The sequence below is a fragment of the Papilio machaon genome, chromosome 9 (assembly GCF_912999745.1).
Source record: "Papilio machaon chromosome 9, ilPapMach1.1, whole genome shotgun sequence".
Lineage (NCBI taxonomy): Eukaryota > Metazoa > Arthropoda > Insecta > Lepidoptera > Papilionidae > Papilio > Papilio machaon.
This window is the reverse complement of record NC_059994.1, coordinates 3,807,935-3,815,968: the sequence shown is the minus strand read 5'-3', so window position 1 is coordinate 3,815,968 and position 8,034 is coordinate 3,807,935.

The window sequence follows — 8,034 nt, the reverse complement described above, 5'->3', positions numbered from 1 at the left end:
GCCCCTTTCTGTCGTGAAAAGTAGAGCGCCGCGCTTTTGCTAGGATTAATTTCGATCCTCCATTTCCGAAACCAGGCACCTAACGTGTTGGCAGCGGTTTGGAGACGTCGACATATAGCTTCGGGTGAACGACCAGATGTGTATACGCAGGTGTCATCGGCGAATAGAGCAAGCTCTACACCGTGTACGCGAGGAATGTCGTTTGTGTATAAGGTAAATAGAACAGGCCCTAACACCGAACCTTGGGGCACCCCGGCTCGAACGGGGTGCAATTGTGAGCACACACCCTCGACGCGGTAGCGGAACGTGCGATTACTTAGGAAGTCTCGTATTATGCATACGAGACGGTCGGGTACCCCGTACTCATATAGCTTGTATATAAGCCCGTTGTGCCATACTTTATCGAACGCTTTCGCTACGTCGAGGAAGATAGCTCCGGTGCTAAGGCCACGTTGGCGTTTGACAAGAATGTGCTCCGTGATGCGGTGCACTTGATTGGTGCATGAATGTTTGGCGCGAAAGCCAAACTGTTCTGCAATAGGCATGCCCTTTGTGTCCATAAAGGTGCGAAGGCGTGCTAATATTAATCGTTCATAAATCTTCCCAAAGGTTTTGAGAAGGCTTATGGGGCGATAAGACGTGGGATTGGAAGGCGGCTTTGAGGGTTTGAGGAACCCTATGACTTCAGCGTCCTTCCACTCGCTGGGAAAGACGCCTTTGGTCATTGCCGCATTATAAATGGCTACGAGAAGTTGTATAATGGCAACTGGAAGTAGTTTCACCACCCTATTGGTGATGCCGTCTGAGCCGGGAGCTTTGCGTGGACGTAGATTTTTAATTAGTTTCTCGACTTCGTCGCTAGTAACCGGAGGAATTGAGTCGAGAAGGGGTTCGTTTTTCCTTCGGTCGACCTCGCTGTCCACCCTCCGTAGGTGGTCAGGGTCGACCGGTAGGCTACTGGGGGAGCACTGGGCCTCGAGGCTGTCTGCAAGACATTCGGCTTTCTCTTCGTCCAGCATAGCTGGTGTTGTATTTGGACGCGACAATGGCGGCATCGTTGAGTACGTGTCGCCTTTAAGTGACTTGGGAAGCTTCCAGAATGCTAAATGTGATGGCTTTATATTTCGTAGCGTTGAATCCCATCGTTCGTTCCGGATGGCAGCTATGCGTGTTTTTACTTCACGCTGTAATTTACGTAGCTGTTTTCGGTTCGATTCAGTGGGATACAAATCGTGAGCTCGGGTAGCCGCGTTCTTGCGTCTCAACAAGTCTCTGGCATCTGGTGGTAGTGCCCAGCGTTGATTGTCTGACTCTGGCATTTGCCTTGAGCAGTCCTTGATGGCGGTTTGGATATGACTTGTTAGAGAGCCGATCGCGACGCCCATATCGTTATCAGAATTAATTATGTCGGGGATGTCGTTTAGATGTGGGGAGTTAATGTCTTTGAGCCTGGCACTAAGTTTGTGCCAGTCAACGACTGTCTTAATTGGGGGGTCAGCCGGTGCAGAGGGCCCTAGCTGTAGCAAAACTGGTCGGTGATCTGAGTGAAGCTCATGTATCACCTCAATATTACGTAAGGTTAGGTTAATATTCTTGATGATTGCAATATCAAGCACATCCGGAGTGTGTCCCAGTATGTGGGGGTAGTGAGTGGGCTCTAGTGGCGCTATGATTTCAAAATCAAGTAAGTCCGACAGTGAGTCAAGCTCACGGCCGCGTTTACTGATTCTGGTAGAGTTCCATCGAATGTGTTTGCTATTGAAATCACCAGCAAGGATGATGGCTCCTCCTATAGATAGAAGCGATTCAAAGTCGGAGCGTATGATGGTTGCGCTTGATCTACAAGGAAGGTAGACCGAAGCTATCGTAATGGGTGCATGGCCAGTCATGGCTAGCTGACAGATCGAGGCCTCTAAGTGCGTTAACGCGGGCGTGTCAATCGGTACACAGTGCAGGGATTTTTTATAGTAAATGACAGTGCCACCGCCTGGGGCGCCGGTCCTATCATTTCTAACGATATTGTAATTAGAGACTTTCGGGTCCCTCATAGCCGGTTTGAGAAAGGTTTCCTGCACGAGTAACACGTCGACTTGATGATCGCGAAGGAAGTTATGAATTTCGTCGCGTTGTTTCCTAATACCGTTCGAGTTGTAGAAAGCTACGATGATTGAACGCGGTTTGACTCTGCCGTTATTACTCGCGAGAGACGGATTACTACAATCATTTAGCGCGTTTGCAGCCATCGAGGCGCCTAATTATGTTCTAGAGCACTTACGATGTGCTTGTACTTCTTAATTAAGTACAGTCGGGTCCCTATATTTCCTGACGCTTTTTCATATTCGTCGGCGAATGTTAATACTTCATCCATGTTGAGGCTTGAAAGATGGTTGAGAGATTCAAAGGGATTCTCTGTCGCTTTAGGTGGCGTAGGCATTGCCGCCGGCTTGACCGGTACCGGTTTAGCAATGGGCGCGGTTAATACACTGCTCGCGGGTGCGCTAGGAGTGGGCCTGTTAATACCCCATGCGGGGGTGTTTTGTGCGTTCGTTTTCCACGACGGTTGGAGAGGTGGGAATTCGTTGATAGACGGCGGAAGCAGAAGCGGTTGACGTCGCGACGGTCGCTGGGGTTGAGATTGAATTCGCTTAGGTGCCTTAGGGCACCCGTGGTAGTTAGCGGTATGATCACCGCGGCAAAGAACGCAGGCAGGCTTTCCGAAAGCCTCTAAGAGTGATTTATCCTTCGGTCTGGAACAATCCGATGTACCATGATCGCCTAGGCACTTCACGCACCTAGGGCGGGCGAAACAGTTGCGGGCCGAATGTCCGTACATCTGGCATTTGTGGCACTGTCCGGGGAGGCCATTCTTGCGTGGCGGTTCAACTATGAGCCCGCTTAGGCCACAGATTGACTTAACGTCAAAAATGGCCTTCCCTTCCGGCGACAGGTCTAGGTGTACCTGTACCAAGTCAATAGGCGATTTTGTACGCCTATTTGTCATGCGGAATACGCTTATAACGGGGAATTTTTGATCTTTCAGGGACTGGACTATATCCTCTACGGGGATTTCCTTAGGGATGCGTTTGATCACCACTCTAAGGATGCGCTCTTCGGCGAGCGTGTAAGTATGATAGTACACCTCCTTTTCTTGGAGGAAGCGGGTTACATATCTGAAGGCCTCGGCGGTCTCCAGCTGCATCCTGATACCTTGGGCTGTCGCTGCAGCGACGACCTTGAATTTGTTGGACATAGCCGATTGGATCATCGGCCATTTGTCCTGGGCTTGAATATAAATTGGCGGTGGCTTTTTATCGAGCAGCGCGCGGGCTGCGGGGGGAGCCGGACGGATAGATAACGGAGGCTGAGTACTTTCAACGGGGATAGCCATAAGGGCTGGGATTTGAACCGGCTGGGAAGATCCGGGTTCGAGCTGGGGACATGGGCGCGGCGCCTTCTGAGGCACGGGAGATGGGGACGATGATGATGCCGACGAGGAGGCGGGGGAAGAGCGCTTCTTGCGCTTCTTCTTGTTCCTCACCTCCGTGAATAGCCCGCCTGCATCATCAGGATTTTCGGGTGACAAGGGGGAGTCCAACTCCATCTCCTCAGTGTCGGTAGTTGATGGTGACGCGTTACTCGACGTCGAGTCGATAGATTTAGGAGGCACTACGGGGGCCCCGGATTCCGATTCCAGTAGAGAGGCAGTTAATGCCTTAAACGCATCAGGGAACTTGGCCCTGAGGAAGTTAAGGACGGCTCCTAGACTTTGGTCCGCCATTTGGACTTATGGCTGACCGTACCTATTCTAAATGTAGTCTCCCGGTGGGATGCCGGGGTGTGTATCCCTAGCTCCCTCCCTGCTGGGTTAAGCAGGGAGGATGTGTGCCTACTACGTGTAGCCCTAGTGTGTCCGAGTGCCGATCTTATTGTGCACTCGGGTGTGTACTTAGGTCTAACTAAAGCTACCCGTGGGCTCTAAATGGCCAAGCGTGGACCAACGTTGACTAGGGCACTACCCAAGGCCAATGATGGAGGTCCCTTCCGAATTACGCGGTTCCCTGAAGGGGAAACGCAGGCGAACGGGGCTGCCTGACTAGCTTCGTTATCACCGTTAGGTATCCGCTAGCCTTTCTCAAAATTGCGATTATTAAGATATTGCTCAGCGCAGTGAAAACTGCACTTCACAATTTCTTTCACGCAGTTCCCGAAGTCGGAAACAATGACGTCGCTATCCCAAGAAACCAGATGGCTTGCCAGATGGCAGAGCAATAATAGTTCCTTAGCGGAACAATAGACGTTACGACGTTCTACCTAGAAACTAGGATTAGCGCTTACCAGAAGGCGGGCGCAATAAAAATTGCGCCGACACAATCGGCTCGCGAACAAAGGACGGCGGCACCTTTTATGGCGCGCGCAGGTGCGGATTGCTCAACGTAATGTCGGGCGGAGCGGCAGATGTGCGGCGAGCGAACACGTCCGTTCGCCTCAACAGTCTGTAGCGGAGTCGTCTGCCTTTTTTGCCTGTAGCGGAGTCGTCTGCCTGTAGCGGAGTCGTCTGCAGCACTGCTCGACCCCGTCACTCTTTTGACAACTTCCGGCGAATGGATTGAGAGTGGTGGGGTTGAAACAGCGTTTTGATTATTGAGTCAGGAGCTCGGCCAGTCGTTGGATATCCGTCGATGTGATAAGTCGTCTAGTGGAAAGACAGTCGTCTAGTAGAATTGACCGTTAGAAATGTTGAAAATGGAATAATAAAAGTGTTCACTGTGCAATGAATTGGAGTTTTTCTTGACACTTTATAGTATAACTAGCTGTTGCCCGCGACACCGTCCGCGCGTAATTAAAAAAAACTTATCAAGTAGTCTATGTGTTCTTTCAGACTACGTTCTACATCTTTGCCAAATTTCGTCAAGATCCGTTAATCCGTTTCGTAGACCTTCAAACAAACATCCAAACACACGCATTTACAATATTAGTAGATAGGTTAATAACATTCATGGATTTAAAAATAAGTTCAATAAAAAATAAATATGCCCAAATCAAATTAAATAATATAAAATAGATAATATAATGAAGTATATTTGAAAACAATCAATCGCAGTCAGTAATCCTGAACTCTAGAAAAGTATGTGTATTTGTGTTGTTTAAATTGAACTAGTTTGCGAGTTGCTTGCATTTCATTATGGAGCGCAAGTGTGGCGGAGTATACTGACCCATTTGTTATCTGTCGCAACTGTTTCTGCAACTTTACTAGTTTTACTTCGAGCTATAGAGATATCGCGTATATTTGCAACAGATATTATTAAGAAATGTCTATTGAACATTTATAAGTTTGCTAAAGTACACTGCATATTTCTGTACCATAACTTTATTATATTATTCATAAATGATAAAGAGGAGGCCTAATTTTAGTCCTCTTTCCCTTCCCACCCTTTTCTTATTAGGAAAGGGTGGGAAGGGGAAGTGGATGTGGCGGAAGAGGGGACGCATAGGAAGGAGAAATATCCTCTTTCTGTTCGTCACCTTCTCCGTTGATTAAAGGTAGGCAACGCATCTGCAATTGCGGATGTCTATGGGCAACGGTCGCCTCGCTTTTGCAGCGAATCCAGGTGGCCGTTTGCTCGTTTGCCACCTTATTATATAAAAAAAAAATGATAAAGAACCAATACAATATCGATGTCTGGCTTATTTATTTAATTATAAATTGTTTTAATTTAAAAATTTATTAAATGTTTTCGAGTTACAAAAATTATGAGATTTTAAGATTAAAGGTAAACATTTACTATTATTTATTATTAACCTGATACATAATACGATTCGAAGTAAAACTACATTGTGTACAGACATTGCAAACTTTAATCAAATTAGTAAAACGATCTCCACCAAACTAATTAAAAGTTAAAGTTGGAGAGCAGATTTGCATTATTTAGAAATATATTTACTTTTATGCAAAAGCAGAACTAACAAGAAGTGCTTGTACATATTTTAAAGACGGCCGCAAGTATTATGTGCATTGAAAATAAAATATGTGCAAAGTTGGACATCACTTCGCCTTTCTTTGTTGCATAGGACTTTGTTATTGTTTACTTCTAGTTTTAAATTATCGTCATCTTAAAATAAAATAAATAACATGCCAAAAAATAAAATTAAAAAGGTCCGCAATTAAAGATCACATATTTTTATCTTATTTTTATGTCAAACACTGCAATTTTATCTAGATAATTTATGTAGGTAGGTAATTAATGTAGGTTTCACTTACTTACAGTCATACAAAAATTTTTAGCATAGAATAATATAGTTAGAGTTACAAGATGAATAATTATTATTCACCATAAATTTCCTTACCAAAAATAGGTGTGTGTGAGAATGAAGACTTTGTGGCACTTATTACCTTAAATTGAACGCAACGAAGTTGACTGCAAAGTTTCGATTAGAGTTGAACTCTATTCGAGAATGACTTTGAACGTAACACAAAGCTGGGTCCGACTGAATCTCGCTAAATACTTGTCAGAGCGGGCACGGGAGCGGGGCACAGCCACTAAATTGAATTTCCGCGCGAAGACCGACACGCTTCGAGACAGTCGCTATAAATGGAGGCTTTCAAACTTTCTCCATTCAAAACTCATTCAATTTAAAATGATTCTTCACATTTATTTACTTAATCTTACTAATATTATAAATGCGAAAGTTTGGATGGATGGATGGATATTTATTTGAAGGTATCTCTGGAACAGCTGAATAGATCTTGATGAAATTTGGCTCAGATGTAGATCATAGTCTGGAAGAACACATAGGCTACTTATTAAGTAATTTTTTTTAACTCCGCACGGACGAAGTCGCGAGCGACAGCTAGTCTTCTAAATAAATAAAACAGGTGAAACTTAATATAAGCTTGTAAAGTCAATCTTTGTCCCCTATGTTTAACAGTGGTAGACGCCGGCAACAACTACATTTGTTGCACAAATGGGCCGGCTCGTCCAGTGCACAATCAAACAGAAGACAGGTGGGAAGTGGAATGAATTCCGCATTTCATCTACTGTGTGCGTTCCGGAGACCTAATTTAAGCGTTTCTTTCCTTCCTCACCATCTTCTTATAATGATGGAGGTTAAGAAGCATAGGAGTAAATGTAATCTTTCATTGCGTCTACGACACCGTCGATTAAATCTGCAACTGATGATGTTTATAGGCAGCGGTCGCTTCGCCATTTCGGCGAATTTAGGTGTTAGTTGAGCCTTGAGCCACTGGACAGTTTCTGATGGATGTTTTGTTGGAAAATAATTAGACTTAGATATAAAACAAGTATATTTCATTTACTATTTCTTGGTGAAGATCTTTCATTATTTAAGTTTTGTGCTTAATGTAAGTCCTTTGATTTAGTATTCAAAACAAAGTAGTATAAGAACGTCATGAATCCTAAGTTATGAGGCCCCGGTTTGCGAACTCGGAACTATTTAAATGGTTTTGAAATGCTCGCTGAAAATAATAGCTTAATTTATCTAGATTTAAATCTATTAGGCAGCTTCATAGCTTAAAAATTAAAGTGGTATATAATTTAATACTGCTAAAAAGTGTCTGAATAATAAGGCTTGTTAGTATGTAAGAGTTTCAGTAGTGCGTACTCGTGGATATAGATCGGTAACCAAGTTCGCTTGAAAATTTGGTTATTTTACTCGCTCAATGTAAAAACTGCCGTCGCGTAGTCGTTTACACCCACATAAAATACGAAAATTGCTGCTACCTATCAAAAGTTTCCTACTTTATTTATGTGTCTTTAACATTTCAGAGACTAAAATAACAGTTACTAATAATTCATTTCAAATAAATAACCTTACTAATATTATAAATGCGTATGTTTAGATGGATGGATGGCTGTTTATTTGAAGGTATCTCCGGAACGGCTCAAGGGATCTTGATGAAATTTGGCACAGATGTAGAACATAGTCTGGAAGAACACGTATGCTACTAATAATTTTTTTTTGTGCTCCTTCACGGGTGGAGTCGCGGGCGACAACTAGTATAAATAATAGAATAAA